Source organism: Helicoverpa armigera, chromosome 10 (assembly GCF_030705265.1).
Source record: "Helicoverpa armigera isolate CAAS_96S chromosome 10, ASM3070526v1, whole genome shotgun sequence".
NCBI classification, from domain to species: Eukaryota; Metazoa; Arthropoda; class Insecta; order Lepidoptera; family Noctuidae; genus Helicoverpa; species Helicoverpa armigera.
The window spans coordinates 1778727-1796684 of record NC_087129.1 but is presented as its reverse complement, the minus strand read 5'-3'; the positions used below and the strand labels follow the sequence as shown (position 1 = coordinate 1796684).

The window sequence follows — 17958 nt, the reverse complement described above, 5'->3', positions numbered from 1 at the left end:
AATTAAACCAAGTCTTAAGACGTCCCGCCGTTATACGTAGTCTTATAATCTGTGTTATGTGGCGCAACGTTATTTCACGTCCGACGTCTATAAACGTTGTCGCCACCACATAGGTCTGACATGGTCCGTCAAAATAAATATGACAATCTAGAGGCCGTCGTATGACGTTGGGCCTTTTCATACTTATATCAATACGACGTTGTAAGACGTTGCTTACGCGAACGTGTTAACCTTAAATATGTTTGTTCTAGACAGTTATCAATTTTGTAAAAGTCCCGATATTAGCTATTTATTCGCATTTTGTACTGTAAAACACAAAATATCCTCATTATGACGAGTTTAGCTGCAACTTTTGAGCATGTCCCAGTAGTCGTCATAATAATTGTAAAATTGACGGGTTTTGGGTCTAATGGGAGTTTTGAAGTACCAATAGATGTCACATTAAAAAAATATATCTTCTATGTCAAAAGTATTCCAAATTGCATATTACATCGCTAGCAAATAAACTTAACTATCTAATTAAACAAAGAAACATACCACAGACCCAACTGGAGTTATGTAAATCAAAACACAAAACCACGTTCTGAGTTTCACTTTTGACAGCTGAACTTCACGAAAAAACGATTTTGTTAGGGCACACACGTTTCAAATAACATATCTTAGAAGCCGTTACTGTTAAAACCCCGTATTGTTATTTCAATTGTGCAATATATTATCAAGAATATGTTGATATATAAACCGGCCCATTTTAAGTTCTGTAGAAAATAATAATAAAAGTTTTAAGATTAATTGACGACTATTGGGGCATGACGACTTCACCCGCGTTTACCTTACCGGATAAGACTATCGTATTTTGTATGGACCCCGTATCCATACCATCCTTCGAAAGGATTGAAACGAAAGTCATCTGAATCGCCTCTTTCATCATCATCATTATCATTAAACGTTTTGGGTAAAACCAGTTTCTTTTTTCAAAAAAATAAGATTTGTCTAAAATTCCCTAATAAAAATTGATAACAAAGTCTCTGTATTTCGTACCTACTTATCCAAAATATAAATGAGTCACAACCGACATAAGCATCAGTGTTGTGAAAAAACTCGAACAAGATGAAAGGTTTTGTGCTATTCCTAGTTGTCGTGCTTCTTGCGTACACGTACGCTGCCTCAAGTAAGTTTATATTTTATTCTTGTAGCATTAAATTGTATTGTTCAATTATACCCTAGATGTGTCTACTTAATTTCTATAGAACTATGTCATATTGTTTTGGGTATTGTTCTCTCTGATGATCTGACCTGCTCAATCCCGTACCCGTTACCCGTTACCCAGTTACCCGGGTATTTCGATGCCCCTTTGTAAGGCTGGACGTCAGACTTTCTGGCCTCTGGCTACTGGAAACAACTGCCAAAGTCGGCTAAATTAATGACAGTCAGTCAGCAGACCAACCAATGTATCGTGCCTTACGTAGCACGGTAGTAAAATAGTCACTCACGGAGTGACCACAGCGCGTCAACCGTTGCTTTATCATATGATGAATCTTTCCGCGTGGCTTTCATTTAGCCACTAGCTCTTCACTTCTTCATTTATAGAAGACTAGCTTCCGCCCGCAGCTTTGCCCGCGTGGCGTGTTGATAAAAGTTGCTTATGTGTTAATCCTAGGTGATACCCTATCACCTATCTACATACCCAACCAAATCGGCCCAGTCGTTTTTGCGTGAAAGAATTACAAACATACATGTATAATATAAAACGTAGGAAATAAGATTATGTTTATTATATTTTACTAAAATTAAATGTAGGTTTTCATTAAAATGTGAATATATTACATTTTAGCAATGGCACCTGTTAACTACGGTGATATACGGGCGGAATCCGGCAGTACAGCTTCTGGAGTCGTGTCAGGCTCAACCTTTGGAAATGGCGCGTTTAGTGCAGCTGGTAGAAGGTAATAAATATTTGAATTTTATTCACAATCAGTTATCAGGATAGGGTACAATACAGTTATATCCCGATAGTTTATAGATAGATTGGTTTAAGTGATTAAAAGTCTGACAATGCCTCCTGCTGTATATAGTGGGTTACCTGGTAGTCTTCTATCTCAAAACAATTGATCATTGTTGTCACTCATTTGATTACCCACTAAGCTGGCAGCATTTATGTCAAATGCTAGGGTCATAGTATCAAGTTTTGTCCTATATAAATAGCTAGTCTATCTGTTGGGATCCAGCAATATTTCAATTAAAAGTCGTTAGATTTCTTTATAATTGATGTTTTATTGTAAGAGCCCAACTTTAAAGAGCCATTCAATTTCCTAGAAGACGCATCGCAATCGCGCACTTTTAAGAATTCACTGTCAAACAAAGCGTTTAGAAAGACACCTATCATCTATCTTATTTTATTATTCAATACTATCCTATCAGTAAAAAAAATAATCACGCACAAGCTACATACATAAATATCAAACAGAGATCCTCCTTTTTTGTAGTCGGTAAAAAAATAGAATCGCTTTTATATACATATTTGTTTAACTTTCAGATGGTGTGGTTTGTTCTCGCTGTTTTCGGGTTGCTGATAGCATATCAGCATATCATTCAGATGGCAGAAACAACTGGAAAGCATAAGAAACATTTTTTCTGAGATTTATATGTATATGACAATTATGATAGATACCATTGTTTCTCTACGCAAGCAAGACCCGCGACAAGCTTTTCCATTATTGAAATAATATTTTATTTATTTTCTCTCCTATAACAGAAAAAAAATCGTAATCCTACAATTGTAGAATTTTATACGTCATTATTGTGTATTTATTAAATATAAATATTTGTATTTTATAGTTTATGTGTTTTTATTTTCCTGAGGAGGTTCTGAATTTGAATGTTTGGTTTTTTTATTATTTTGAATTGAGTCATAATCATCATTGATTTTTATGTAATCACTAGCTTTTGCCCGCGGTTTCACCCGCGTCCCGTAGCCGGATAGTGACAAAAACTATCCTTAAACCTTCTCCCGGGTCTAAGTTACCTCCCCTCTAATTTTCAGCCAAATCGGTTAAGCCGTTTTCATGTTATGCCGTGACAACGGAAAGTGGGTTTCATTTTTATATATATAGATTATTTAAATAAAACTACTTTTACGGATTTTATCGCGGTTATATTATATTATTTAATCCCGACGTTTCGGATCCTTTACAGCATCCATGGTCACGGGCAGACTAAGGTGTTGGTCGTCTTGATATATTAGTTACAAACAGCTACCCTACATTTTGTTAATTATTATTGACAATCCGATTCACGCAAAACGAGCTCACTGTATCCTTAGGTCGAGCAGTTGTAGGCTTGGATTTTGATTTAATAGTTTCTATGATGGGATTCCAAGCAGGTGGTATGACCCAGCCATCTTCTCTATTGAAATTTGGATGTTTTTTAATTTCAATAGCCTCGCGAATCATCCTAGGTAGGAATCGGTTTTCTTTTGCAAGGACTTGTGGTTTATCAAATCTGATGTAATGCTGGGCCTTGTCAAGTGTGTGTTCACAAACTGCTGACTGTCTGGAACGGCGGTGTTTGACATCGGCGATGTGTTCTTTTACGCGGGTCCCTATGCTTCTTTTAGTTTGGCCTATGTAAGAGTAGTTTTATTTAAATGTCTAATATTCGCGTAAGTGTCAGAAATCAATATAGATTATTCTTTGCTCTGTCATTCTTTATGGCTCGTAACATAAAAATAATTTGCATATCTGTGAGTAACGTATCATAACCGTCATGAATTATTAAATGATGTCACTCATCTTCTAAGTAAATATGTTGTTGATTTGCCTTATCAATAAATCTATCATTTATGTTTACCTTTTTGTATCAAGGGGAAAATCATTATGGAAATGCCGCCACCCGGCGTCGGTGGTCCTACCGGATTGTTCGAAAGAGTTACCGCGGCCCTGGTACATAAAAGGCCTACGAAGGAACACAATGGATTTTTTAGTCAGTAAAAGTCTGACACTCCCTCACCGCTGCTAACCCACAGCGGGATGGGTCATTTGATGATTTTTGACATCGTTAAAAAAACACGTCGGTGGTCGGATGTGCTAGCAAAAAACTCATCTAGTATTGTATAATAAAAAACCCACTTTTGGTCAAAAGCACGGCTGTCATTTGAACATATTTGGCAGTCGTTACGGACAGTCGAAAGCCAGAAAGTCTGCAGATAGTCTTACCAAGGGGTATCTGTGTATCCCGGGGAGCTGGGTTGAGGAGATCAGATAGGCAGTCGCTCCGTGTAAAACACTGGTACTCAGCTGTACCTGTCCGGTTAGACTGGAAGCCGACCCCAACATAGTTGGGAAAAGTCTCGGGAGATGATGATGATGTTGATCGGGAAAACGTAAATGTCGGTCCTGCGCCTGATCTCTCTCCAGTCGTGTCGGATTGCCGTGACATCGGGCTATGAGAGCGAAGGAATAATTAGTGCACCTGCGTCTGCGCAAATGCTTGTGCACTTTAATATGTCCTGAGCAGTTGGCTGTTCTCCTTACATGAAAACAGCCGCCGTAGCCGATAATCGGCTAGGAGGACACCATGTGCTTATCTATTAGATATCCTTTACGTCCTATCAAATCAAAAACATAATATTGTTTTCATTCATATAAACTTCTTCCTTTTACTCGATTACATACAATTCTCCATTAGAAGGCTACATTATCTGCGAGTAAAATAAGCTATATTTTATCTCGGTGCGGGCAGTAGTTTACACGGGACGTGGGTGAAACCGCGGGAAAACGGCTAGTCGACTATAAGGAAAAAGTTTGATATAATTTGCTCAGAATGATTATTGTTATCGAAATGTAGCTGGCAATATTTTTAGGTATGATTGTAGGTGACTAGGTATTAAATCTCTTTTTGAGAAGATCATAAAAGCACACATAAAAACTGGTGTTATCATTTATTTTATAGTCTTGTTTACATCATTAATTAATACTATCTTCCAGAATATTTTTTTACTTATATTGGTGTTGAATTGATAGTCGTGGTGGCCTAGTGGGCAAAGAACCAACCTCTCGAGTATGAGGGCGCGGGTTCGATTCCAGGTCAGGCATGGACCAACTTTTCTAAGTTAGTATGTACTTTCTAAGAATATCTTAGACACCAATGACTGTGTTTCGGATGGCACGTTAAACTGTAGCTCCCGGCTGTCATTGAACATCCTTGGCAGTCGTTACGGGTAGTCAGTAGCCAGTAAGTCTGACACCAGCCTAACCACAGGGTATTGGTAAAACTGTAAAGCATAGTTGGGAAAAAGGCTCGGAGGATGAGGATGATTGATGTTGAATCATATTAATAATAAATAAATCTCTGTATTTATTAAGTACTTTTTTTCTTCAATTGAATATAGAGTCCTTTCTGACATGTTCAGCAACCATGAAACAGCGCTTTCAAGGGTCCACACGGTCTGAAATAAAACAAAATTACTTAACAAATCCCATTTTTTGTTTTGAGATGGAAAACTATCGCATGACCTGCTGTGAACAACAAGATGGAGTAAAGTCTGACACTCGTCAGACTTTACTGACTGAGACCTAGACCCTAGACCTGAGCTGTATCTTATCCTGTGGAGATTTTCAAATTGTACATAATCATAAAAATATCTTGTAGGTACCCTATTATTATTAAATAATTTTTATTGCGGCTTTTTTCTTATTTTACTTTTTATTAGGTAACTCAAACAACTCAAGTCCACAATCCACGTACACATGTACACCCACGCACACACATAAACCTACCTACACACACTCACTAAATCCCACATACACACACCTTCTTTTTTTTAATGTACCTACATTTATAAATGTTAAAGTTGTTACTAATGTTAATAGAAAACTATTTTAGTTGATAAGAAAAAAATAGAGTACATTGCTTCACTAGAGACGAAAGAGACTGAGTTGAGATGTTAGTTATTCTTTAGAAAAATAAAGTATTTTTTTTTCTTATTACCTTATATTAGCTGCACTCAATGCGCCGTTTCCGAAGGTTGAGCCTTTCACGCCTCCAGAAGCGACACTGCCGGAATGAGCTTCTACATTGCTGTAGCTAGTTGCTCCCTCTGCAAAAATAAAACTCAATAATATTAACTAAATTAAAGTAAAAACCTAGGGCCTTACTACAAAAACTTTAAACCCTGTTTTACGCTTGTCTAATAAAATTTTGGCAGCAAAATGAACCATATGTCAACGTCATAATTTGACATTTTTTTAGACAAGGCATAAACTGACGTTTAAAAGTTTTTGTGGTAAGACGGTTATTATCTTAATGAAGTTTATTGCTTAATGTTTAAGTTAAATGTCAAGTAAAATCTTGTAACAGTAAAATGGGTTTCATTTTAATTTTAAGTTAAGCACGGATACAAAAGCGGCAAAGAATGGACCATGATAATATAATTATTGTAATTTTTATGTAGAAGCACTCAAGGAATAGATCCGGCTATAGATCATCAAATTACACAATTATATCACAGGGGTGGAAAAATTACCAAAATGCATTATTACCAGAGTCAATAGAAATCACATAGACACACCTGGACATCATTAAACAAGGAGGGAGTAATGGGTTTTTAAATGGTGGTGGTAATGGTGGTAATGGTCTGGGGAAAGGTTCAAACGGACCCCACAAAGGGGGTGGGGTAGCGTATGTACACGCAAGAAGCACGGTAACCAGGGATATCACAAAACTTCTCATCTTGTTCGACTGTTGTCACAACACTGATGTAAATGTCATCTCTGCCTTGTTTTTTAACCTGGGTTCGCGATACAGGGAGATAAAAATATAAAAAAATACTTTAAAACTTCTTATTATCAATTTGTTATTGTAAAAATGAAATAATCTTATTATGAGCAACTCTTTAAAATAAATATAGCTTGCACTTTGCTTTGGGATAAGTTGTGAACCGCACATGCCATGCGATTGATATCTAAGGGCGACCATACATGCTTCTGCCGTTTTGATACAAAACGGTTTCATGTAAATACATACAAACCCGTACCGCAGCTGCGGCTGACACCATGCAGCCCCATTCAAACTGATAGCATTCAAAACATATGTACCTTTAAAGTTTTTAAAAGAAATGCTTTTTTTTTTAATTATATAAAATAATGTTAAGGACGATGGGCGTTTTGGTACCCTTCCAACAGTGTTGATTATAGTACCATTGCGTTGGTCTTGGCAAGGCAAAAAATGTTCACTAAGACGACTAGTCCCAAATCCTTGTCCAATTCATAAATCATCAACGTAGATGTAGCAGAACATAAGATACCAGGTAGGTTAGCGTTTTCGAAACTAGTTCTGGACGTGGATATTCCAGAAGAACTTGATAAAAAATTTGGGGATACTGCATCTGACTCTGTAGACAATCCGACAATTGACGCTGAATGGCGCTGTTTCGCTGATAACCTGCACAAGGTCTCATAACTGGTTGTTGGTAGGGCGCAAAAGAAGAATCAAGACTAGTTTGATGATTCTGATACGGAATTGTTGGAACTTGTTGGAGAGTTTCTATGCTCTCTCAGAAGTGCCCATAGTAACCAAGAAAGCAATGCACTTCATCAAGTCCTTAAGAGAAAAATGCGTGAATTGAAAAATGGCTGGTGGCTGGCTAAGGCCCAAGACTTACAATGTTTGGCAGATAGCAATCAAACTTTGGCAATCAAACTGCTAGATTTTTCGAAAGCCTCAGAACTTTTTCTCCGTGATAATCGACATACACATATTAACCAGTATATTAGTGTATTAAATTTAATGTGATTAGGTACGACACACTTTGTATATCGTCCCACTGCTGGGCACAGGCTTTGTATATCGTACTCTTATCACCATGCTTGCTCAATAAGGGTTGGTGATTACAAACTTTATAGTCCGAGTTTATAGATGTTTTCCTTCATCTTTAATCAGTCATTGATGGCTGTACTTACACTTAGAATGTACATAAAAGTTGCGTTGGTATCTGCCTGACCAGGAATCGAACCCCCGTACTCATACTTGAGAGACTGGTGCTGATCACTAAGATATCCTTAACTATAAGGAAAAAGTTTGATATAATTTGCTCAGAATGATTTTAAGTTATCGAAATATAGCAAGCAATCTTTTTAGGTACAAAAGGTGACTATTAAATATCTTTTTTTGGTAGATAATAAAAGCATCAAAGTAACTGGTGTTATCATTTATTTTATATTCTTGTTTACATAATGTATTAATATTATCTTACAATATGTTCGTTTACTTAAATTCATTTGTATTGATGTGATGAGTATTAAATAGATCTCTGTAAATATTGTTTCTTTTTTAATTCTTGTTGTTTTCTTCAATTGAATAAAGAGTCCTTACTGACATATTTTCAGCAACCCGTAAACAGCGCCTCGAAAAGTCCACATATTCTGAAACAAAAACAAATTATTAACGAGATATTCCCATTTGTAGTTTTGAGATGGAAAACGAAAAGAATCTTAGACTTTATTAACTGAAACCTATATTTATTCATTCTCGACATGTATTCTCATGGGTTTTGCAATTTGTACACTTATATTACTCTATTACTAAATTTCACTAACTGCCTCATTGGTCTAGAGGTTGCAAGCGCGACTGCTTGCACGAGGTCTCCGAAATAGCTTTGTGGGTTTTAGAAGCTTTCACAAATCAATCAGTAGTCTGCAAGATGGTGATTAATACAGCCGTGCATCGAAAACCTAATAAATTTCGGTGCTCCGCCTGATCTCTCTCCGGTCGTGTTGGATTGCCGTCCCATCGCTATGAGACATGGGCTATGAGAGTTAAGGAATAGTGAGTGCACTTGTGTCTGCGCAAATGCTTGTGCACTATAATATGTCCTGCGCAGATGGCTGATCTCCGTATAGCTTGAGAACAGTCGTCTTGGGCGAAATCAACCTTGGATGTCCGTGTTGGATTACCTATAATCTTTCATATTATTTAAACACTTTTTATTTTTTATTACCTTCTAGGACCACCTGCACTAAACGCGCCATTTCCAAAGGTTGAGCCTGACACGACTCCTGAAGCAGCACTGCCGGAATGCGCCTGGACATTGGCGTAGTTAGCAGCTCCCTCTGCAAATAGCAATGAGAACCTTAAATTCTAATTCAAACTCAAAATCATACTTGGCTGCAAAGCAGCTCTTCTTGAACGTCAAAATTTACAAAAGACAGTCCCCAAAACGCCTATCCTTTACCAATTCCTATGTGTTTTTGCTGGGAAGAAAGTAGGCGCAACAAACTCCCCAGCAACACTGTCTGCAGGTTAGGAAAACTTTTCAACAAAGTTTTATATATGCATTTGTATACAAATACATAAAACTTATATATATTAGTGGTACATGGTACCTAATTATTTTAGGAACCTCTGTTAAATCGTTGTTTCAAATGATCTAGAGGTTATTATGCAAAATAACTCAAGGAAAGGCTGTTCTTTACGGCACGGCTGTAGAACATAATGTACTACGATATAATACAGGGAAGGGAAACAAATACCTTTAATACAGAATTCAATAGATATCAGATGGATACGGCTTGGGTATTGCCAGGTAGCTTTAAATATATTATGTATTTTTATTTCATTTGAGGCACTTCTCATCCTCCGAGCCTTTTTCCCAACTATGTTGAGGTTGGCTTCCAGTCTAACCGGATTCAGCTGAGTACCAGTGCTTTACAAGAAGCGACTGCCTATCTGACCTCCTCAAACCAGTTACCCGGGCAACCCAATACCCCTTGGTAAGACTGCTGTCAGACTTGCTGGCTTCTGACTACCCGAAACGACTGCCAAGCATGTTCAATGACAGCCGGGACCTACAGGTTAACGTGCCATCCGAAACACAGTCATTGGTGTCTAAGATATAATTAGAAAGTACATACACATAATTTGAGCCACTTATTTAATTTTAAATTAAATATAGACTTACGTGGGGCGGCGTACGTGTACGCAAGGAGCACGACAACCAGGAATAGCACAAAACCTTTCATCTTGTTCGACTGCTCTCACAACACTAATGCAAATGTCATCAGTATGTCGTTTATAAGCTGGGTTCGCGAGACAGAGATAAAAATATCAAAAATTACTCCAGAGCATTTCTTTATCAATTTGTTTTTGTAAATATAATATAATCTTACTATGGATTTCTCGTTTTTTTCCTTATAACAATACAGCTAGCACGTTTTGGCAAAGGTAGTGGAACTTACGTTGCGGCTCTTCTGCTTCTGGTAAACCTAATAATAATGGTGTCTGAGCCGATTGTCAGCAACGGAGGCTGTTCCCATACGAGGCAGGTCAGTCAGCTACGCAGGACGTCTTATAGTGACTCGTATTTGCGCAGACAGGTGTAATCCCCATTCCTTCAGTCTCAAAGCCCAATGAGACGGAAACTCTCATAATCATAAACAGGACAGACTTTGTGCTCTCCAATGCACGAGTTCATGAATCGCCAACTTCCAAACTTCGGGCTGCTATATGAAAGTTAACCATATCTGATATAATATGCTAAATATTTTACTGGTAAAGATGAAGGTAGAATGCTATCTTTTTTCGAGACATTTTGTCATCACTTCTACGTTTTCTAGTTATTCATGGCAAGCCCTTTCGTTTCATATGAATATTGCAGATATGTATTGTCATCTAAACTAAACGAATGTGCTATGCAAGAGATGCTATGTTGCAGACACACATACATATGTTGACAATAAAACAGCTCAATCTCTCTGACTTATCGTCGGTCAATTATGTCGAGCAAAGACAATCGGTCGAGGCGAGTGCTGCTGCTGCTGTGCAGACCATGTCCTACCTGCCCTGAAACTTGCGCGCGGGATGAGCGCACCCGCCCTTGCTCTCGCTGTGGCGGCATATTGGGCTGACAAAGTGTAGTCTCACTATAAGACATGTCATCGACACGAATGAAGAACAAGCTCGATCAGATAAACATAATATCTCTGCTTGAAAAATGATTTCCAAGATTTTATGTGCACATGGCAAGTTGAAATGTATGGAATATGTTCTTTCGACTACAACCGAAGTAACTATTATATTTATAGTAATGTGTGTTGCAACTGCCGAGCGCACATGCCTCGAGTTTTGTTTGAAGAAATGCATTTTTTCAAAGCTTTATAAAATAAGATATTACTATTCTTATCCTTAGTTACTGTTTGCTTCTTTTTATCCTAACTGCCTTCAGCAGTTTCAATATTTATAGAAAATGTGGTGAGTTGAAAATATATTCGGTCACGGTAAGTACATGTATATGTACAATAAGGGTATTATACGACGCACTAGTTAGGAGTCACTTGGAGTATGGTGGTGTCATATGGGCTCCACACGAAGCCAAGTACTCTGTCATGCTGGAGCGCGTGCAGAACAAGTTCACGCGCCACTTGTACTGGAGGCTGTACGGGGTGTATCCGCTGTACCCACTTATGTACCCCACGTTGTTCGTGCTGGGTATGGTCGGGTACAACCAGTTACGGGTGCGGCGAGAATTTGCCCTTATATTGTATTTAATTAAATTACTCCGTGGCAAGGAGCACAATCCCGGCGTACTACGGTGCTTGTGTCTCTGTGTGCCGGACCACGTCGATGTTGAAATGTTTAGCACGAGCAGTGTTGGCGGCTCGTTAAGCTGTACTCACTTGATGAGGCCGGCTAGCTTCTGTTTCTATGTGGAGAGACGACGGCGCCCGCCACTGCTGTCAGTGCCGACTGCCAGGACCAACCTACTGGCCAAAACGCCTCTCACGCGAGCGATCCGTACTATTAACGAAATCCAGAACAATATAGACATTTTCTCGTGTCAGTTCAGTGAACTCGCAAGGATGATTTTGTTTATATTATGTTATAAACTAGATTAGGATTATAGGACATACTTTTGTTATTATTGTTTTATTGTTATATTCTATTTTATTTAAAAAAATATTTTGTGTAAATATCTTGTGTTTTGTTGTTTGTTTTTTTATTTTATTTTTGTAAGTAGTTAGCTAGTTAGTATTTTAAATAAGTGCCTCCCTAACGCATTGGATGTACCTGTCTGTAATGTTAGTGGTAAGGTTGAGAAATAAATAAATAAATGTATTGGTTACGATACATATTTTGAGTTGATAAAAAATAATAACACCTGGGTACTTGTACGATCTTTTATTTTCAATTTTCATTTAAATTATGAACCGTTTCAGTCAAATCATTATTACATTATTTATTTTTTTATAAGTCGATGCTAAATTACAAGTAATCATTTATACAGTGTTTATTGGAACAATTCTTTTTTAAGCTTTTCAACATCTGTGCCTGCTAACTTTGCCAGCTTTTCCAATAAAATTCTGAAATAAAAACAAAATATTAATTAAAATTCCGATTAGCTATAGAACAAATAATTAGCTTCACTTGAGGTGACTCCACTTTGCAGTAGTCTTTCTTCTCTTCTCAAGATTTTGATCGATTTTTTCTTCTTTTTATTTTGCTGACGAATGACTACTTTTGGTTTAGCAATGTATATGTGGTTTCTTGCTGTTTAGTCCTTCTGAACGAATTACTTTACCAATACGGGAGTAGAAAGTACGATTTGTACAAAGTGATACTATGAAACCTAAATCTACCTCTATATGCAGAATTTCATTAAAATCTGTTGTTTTTGCACGACAGTGTCACAAAAAAAAGAACTTTCACTATATTAGAAAGAAAGTTTCATTCGTATCTTATTTGTGGGTTTGTTCGACTTCGACTTTTACACTGCCGGCAAAACTATCGGGTGTGTCGTATCTAATCACATTAAATCCTATCACATATACTTTATGTTATTCTATGGCGAATTGTAAAAAAAATGACTTAATGCATTCAGGTGTTTGGCCACAGGAGTCAGTTTACCTTTTCATAATTTACAAAATGTGTAAAGCAGAGTTAAAGTTAGGAGTATCGAATATTTTGACCAGTTAGCAGCTGTCAGTTTTCAATTGAGAATTTCCGTTGTTTGTAATGACTGACTCATATATGGTGTTATAGTTATCGCACATTTTTATTCTATTTACTATTTAGAAATTTTTATTCATTCATAATAATCAATATTAATCTATAATAGGGAAATATTAAAACTAGGTATCAAAATATTATTTTATAATTATATATAATTTTGCCGGTGAGGTTTACATATTTGTGCCGCTTGAGGTTTTCCGCGGCCGCAGCAGCTGCACCGACACAGCTCGCCGTACTGGGAAGGTGGGAAGGTGCAAGGGTGTCGACGCAGGTTGCGTCCCACACCAAAGACCTTCCCATCTTCCAAGGCATTATAGACATCCCGTCTGGTCTCTTGCCATCGTCGCGTGCCAAGCCTCTGGGTTCTAAAATGGCTGGCACTCCGGCGGTGACAAGAGCACGACGGATAATGTCATTTATGCTGGCGTGGCGACCAGCACTTTTGCTACAGGAAAGACCATGGTGCCCAAGGCGGTCCACAGATTCACCGCACTGGCAGCGATGCGGAGCCGCAGTGGGAGCGCCGAGGCGTAGGCATGTAGCGAGCCGGAATGTAGTGTCACCCAGCATGGTCCCAACGCTGGGTGACGGCAGTGCGTGAAGCCATAGCCCTGACTCCCACTCTCCCACAGCCAGTAGGCGGGCACGCTCAGCAGTATTGACAGATGTTTCAATTAGTTTATTTCTCGTCAATCTGCAGAGCGGCTCGTCCCACTGTCTCTGGGAAGCCGGGTTTTCAGGGAAGGCTGTGTTTGGGCAAGCCACTTTCCAGGCGTTCATGCCATCAGTCAGACACGGCACCTCAGAATCGACCAGTGAAGGGGCAAAAATTTTTCTGGTCAACTCCTTAGTGCCGCAGACCGAGGATAGGAACGCCGGTAGACTTAAACTGGAAATTTTGCGGACACCGAGGCCACCGAATCTGATCGGAAGGGTGGCTTGAAGCCACGCTCGGTCGTCCAAGGCCAAATTAAAAACAGATGTAAGAGTAGTACGGATAATTTGGTCAATTCTGTCTAAAAGATGTGGCTGCTTCCATAAGGGAGAGGAGCGAAGGTTGTATATAAATTTTGGGCCAAAACAACAGTATTTTACTAAGGTAAAAGCCGAATGAAGATTAATTTTAAAAAGTCTATCCGAAATGTCATTAAAATTCTATTTACTAGGTTTGAAAAAAAAATTTTTACGTCGGTATTTCATTTTTTTATTTGTCCTATCGACATATATTAACCAGTGTATTTAATTTAATTTGATTAGGTACGACATACCCGATATATGAAAATTAGACTTTGAATTATATTATAATAATGTTTACCTTTGAGCGTCCCCCGGACTAAACGCGCCATTCCCTTTAGGCAATGAGTTCCCTGGCTTAGGTAATGAGTTCCCTGGCTTAGGTAATGAGTCACTTCCAATATGTGAGTTTGACAATTCTCCTGTTACGAAACTCTCGCTCCCGCCTGTTACACTGCCATAGTTATCTGCAAAAACAGAATGTTTTAGTAGTATTTTGGCGGAACAATGTCGAACAATATTTCTAGCGAAATCTCCTAGACACAAAAATGCGTAAGTCTAGCGAAAATCTTTCATGTCAAGTAAAAGCTATTTATTGTTCACCGTAAGGCTACAGGTCAAACGCGATTGCTATGCTCGGGATCTTGGGTTTGATTTCCAGGTCTGACCAAAATCGCTTTGTGGGTTTAAGAAACATTCTAAAAGCATTTGATCTTGTGATCACTCACCGGACGTGTTGGATTTCCATCACATCGGGTAATGAGTATGAAGGAATAGTAAGTGTACATGAATGACATGGGATGCGGGTGAAAAGGTGAAGGAAAACATCTTGAGGAAACCTGGACTATAAAGTCAGAAATCACCAACCCGCATTGAGCAAGCGTGGTGATTAATGCTCAATCCTTCTCCGTGTGAGAGAAGGTCAGTGCCCAGCAGTGGGACGATAAAAAGGCTGTAACAGAAGTGCACATAATTATGTCTGCGCAAATGCCTAAGCACTCTTACATACAGTCATGGACACATAAATAAAGACACCCCCGACTCGAAGTAAAATATATAGTTATGGTACTGACATGAGCTTAAGCACGGTATAAAATGTAATGTAATTATTACTAAAACGAATATTACATTGTGTTACAAAAAATATTTACTGTCTTTAATACTTTAGATAAAACGCTTTATGGGAACTGAACACTTACTTTTGTAGCGGATACTTGGCTGGTCAGCTAATTAAAGACAGTAAATGCTTAGTTAAGAAAAAAAACGGAAGATATAGAAATAGTCACCATACTTTTTTTAGTGATTAAAATATTTTTATGAGAACTCAAATTAGGTAATAATTTAGGTTCCCTTCATAACATTTTTCATTTTAGTCCGATCAATACGACTAAAACAAAATTTTTGGTAAGTAAAATGTTTTAGGCTTTTTAAAATAAAGTTTTATCATGCGGATTCATTCATACCACTAGAACTATGCTAAGAACATGGTAATAAAATTATTATTAAAGATGCCTTGTTAATGCACTAAAAAAGGTTCAAGGTTTGAGAACAACTGAAAACCGACGTCAAGGAAAACTTATCCGCAGTAACAGACTTCACGGTGGTGTTATAACGAAAATAAAGAACCATTAATATTATTCGGTACTGTTTTTTCGGAGTCATTTGATGCTAAAAGGACGAAAATTGTGTTTGCAGAACTTTAAGATAACAGCCGGGTCGAGAAAACCTGTAGTGCAAAGTGTTTCGGAAGATGTTACTTTTGTAAAAGCACCGCACGTCCATACTGAAGTTGGCGTTTTCTAGCAAAGGTGAAAGTTGCTCTGAGCAGGTATCGAAAAATGATTTTTTTATCTGATAAAACAAAGGGATTTGAAGAATTCTAAAAAAACAATTGATTTTAGTCACTTCCAAAACATGTGATGTAACCAAAGTACACGAAGAAAGTTCTCAAACGTAGGAGGCGAAAATGTTATAGTGTGGGGCTGGTCGCCATTGTTTAGTGAAAGACCCTTCAGAAAGGTACTAAGCATAATTTACCGGTCATTAGGACTTTCCAAATTAGAAAAGCTCTGAAAAACACTGCAAGGGTAGAAATGACTCTTTAATCGGGCAACTTATGGCGGCTTTGGTTTGGCCTATTGCAAATCCAATGGAATAAAAACTGTTAATAGGCGAAAAATACTATGGCAATAAGTTGTACATGGAGCATCGATCAATTTTACACAGATTTTAATTAAGCATGGAAGAAAATCCCCTTAGCGACTTCTACAAAACTGACCGCTTGCTCGTTCAGGGATGTCGTACTGTTATTGAGGTAAAATGAAATAAACCAAATATTAATACATAGTGGAATGTTTAATTATAGTATAGGGAATGTTGTTGTAGAAAGGTAACTCCTATTTCTCCTACTCCCAACTATTTCTTCCTCGGAGCAAATGGAGCGTCTTTAATTAGATGGCCAGTCTTCGTTATGGATCATACCGCCCGGGATTCAGATAAAGCGAAAAAAAACTAGGGGCGGGGGATTATTAAATATTGTCATTAGTTTTAACATTTCACAATGCCTTCTTAAATATTTTAAAATAGAAAAGAAAGTTCCCACGGCAATGTAAAAAAAGAAATACAGATGAAATGCCCCGGTAAGTTAGGATTCCAACAGTGTCTTTAATTACGTGTCCATGACTGTATGTTGAAAATAGACGCCGTGACCGAAATCGGCTTTAGACGACATTATGTTATAGATCTACATGACCCGAACTTTACAGGACGTTAACACTTGGATAGGAAGAAATATATCAAAATATACTACGGATTTCAATACAATTTATACTTACGTGGGGCAGCGTACGTGTACGCAAGAAGCACGACAACCAGGAATAGCACAAAACCTTTCATCTTGTTCGACTGTTGTCACAACACTGATGCAAATGTTACCTGTGCCTCGTTTATAAGTTGAGTAGATCCGTGAGACAGAGATAATAAAATATCCAAAATGTCAGTTTTTATTTAAATCTAAAATTGTAAAAATAAGGCAATCTCTCGAAATGTTAATAATGTTTATTATACATTAACATAAATTCACGTTTTTAAATCCTTATCCTAACAACCTAATATTATAAATGTGAAAGTAACTCTGTCTGTCTGTACTACTGAACCGATTTGTGTGAAAATGGGTACAGATATAGTTAGGAACCTGAAAAAGGACATTGGATAGTTTTTATTTCAGACTTTTGAAGAATTCTTAATTCTCAGAAGCTATTTAATTATAAAAATCATCATCCTCCGAGCCTTTTTCCCAAACTACGTTGGGGTCGTAGTATTTAATTATAAAAATAAACATTTTAAAATACAAGTCGTGGTAGCCTAGTGGGCAAAGAATGCCTCTCAAGTATGAGGGCGCGGGTTCGATTCCAGGTCAGGCAAGTACCAATGCAACTTTTCTAAGTTTGTATGTACTTTCTAAGTATATCTTAGACACAATGGCACATAAAACTGTAGGTCCCGGCTGTCATTGAACATCCTTGGCAGGCGTTACGGGTAGTCAGAAGCCAGTAAGTCTGACACCAGTCTAACCATAGGGTATTGGGTTGCCCGTGTAACTGAGTTAAGGAGGTCAGGCAGGGCAGTCGCTTCTTGTAAAGCACTGGTACTCAGCTAAATCCGTTTAGACTGGATGCCGACCCCAACATAGTAGGGAAAAAGGCTTGGAGGAGGATGGATTTTAAAATACAAAGATTTTATGCCACCGCCGGCATCGGGAACATGGTTCATGCTACCGGTGTTGAGAGCCCCGGAGAGAAGATAGATAGGTAGGTAGAGAGAAACCTCCTGACGATGCATGCTGTTTCGAGTGGCACTGCTTTCTGCTCCTAGCGCTTGATCCAACCGTGTATCGATCTTGGCTATTAGCTGCTTGTATGAAATGAAATGAAATGAAATTGTTTA

The 17958-nt window shown here is 38.0% G+C and overlaps 2 long non-coding RNA genes across 2 annotated transcripts; one reads left to right on the top strand and one right to left on the bottom strand.

Annotated features, from left to right (window-relative positions):
• Window positions 1-993: 993 nt before the first annotated feature.
• Window positions 994-2834, top strand: LOC110380501 (uncharacterized). The gene is made up of 3 exons (XR_002429825.3): window positions 994-1168; window positions 1832-1943; window positions 2534-2834. It is a non-coding gene; the product is annotated as an uncharacterized LOC110380501 (long non-coding RNA).
• A 2083-nt stretch (window positions 2835-4917) lies between these two features.
• On the bottom strand, window positions 4918-6773 carry LOC110380497 (uncharacterized). The gene is made up of 3 exons (XR_010276838.1): window positions 6537-6773; window positions 5986-6094; window positions 4918-5443 (listed from the first exon to the last, which is right to left on the bottom strand). It is a non-coding gene; the product is annotated as an uncharacterized LOC110380497 (long non-coding RNA).
• Between the last annotated feature and the right edge of the window lie 11185 nt (window positions 6774-17958).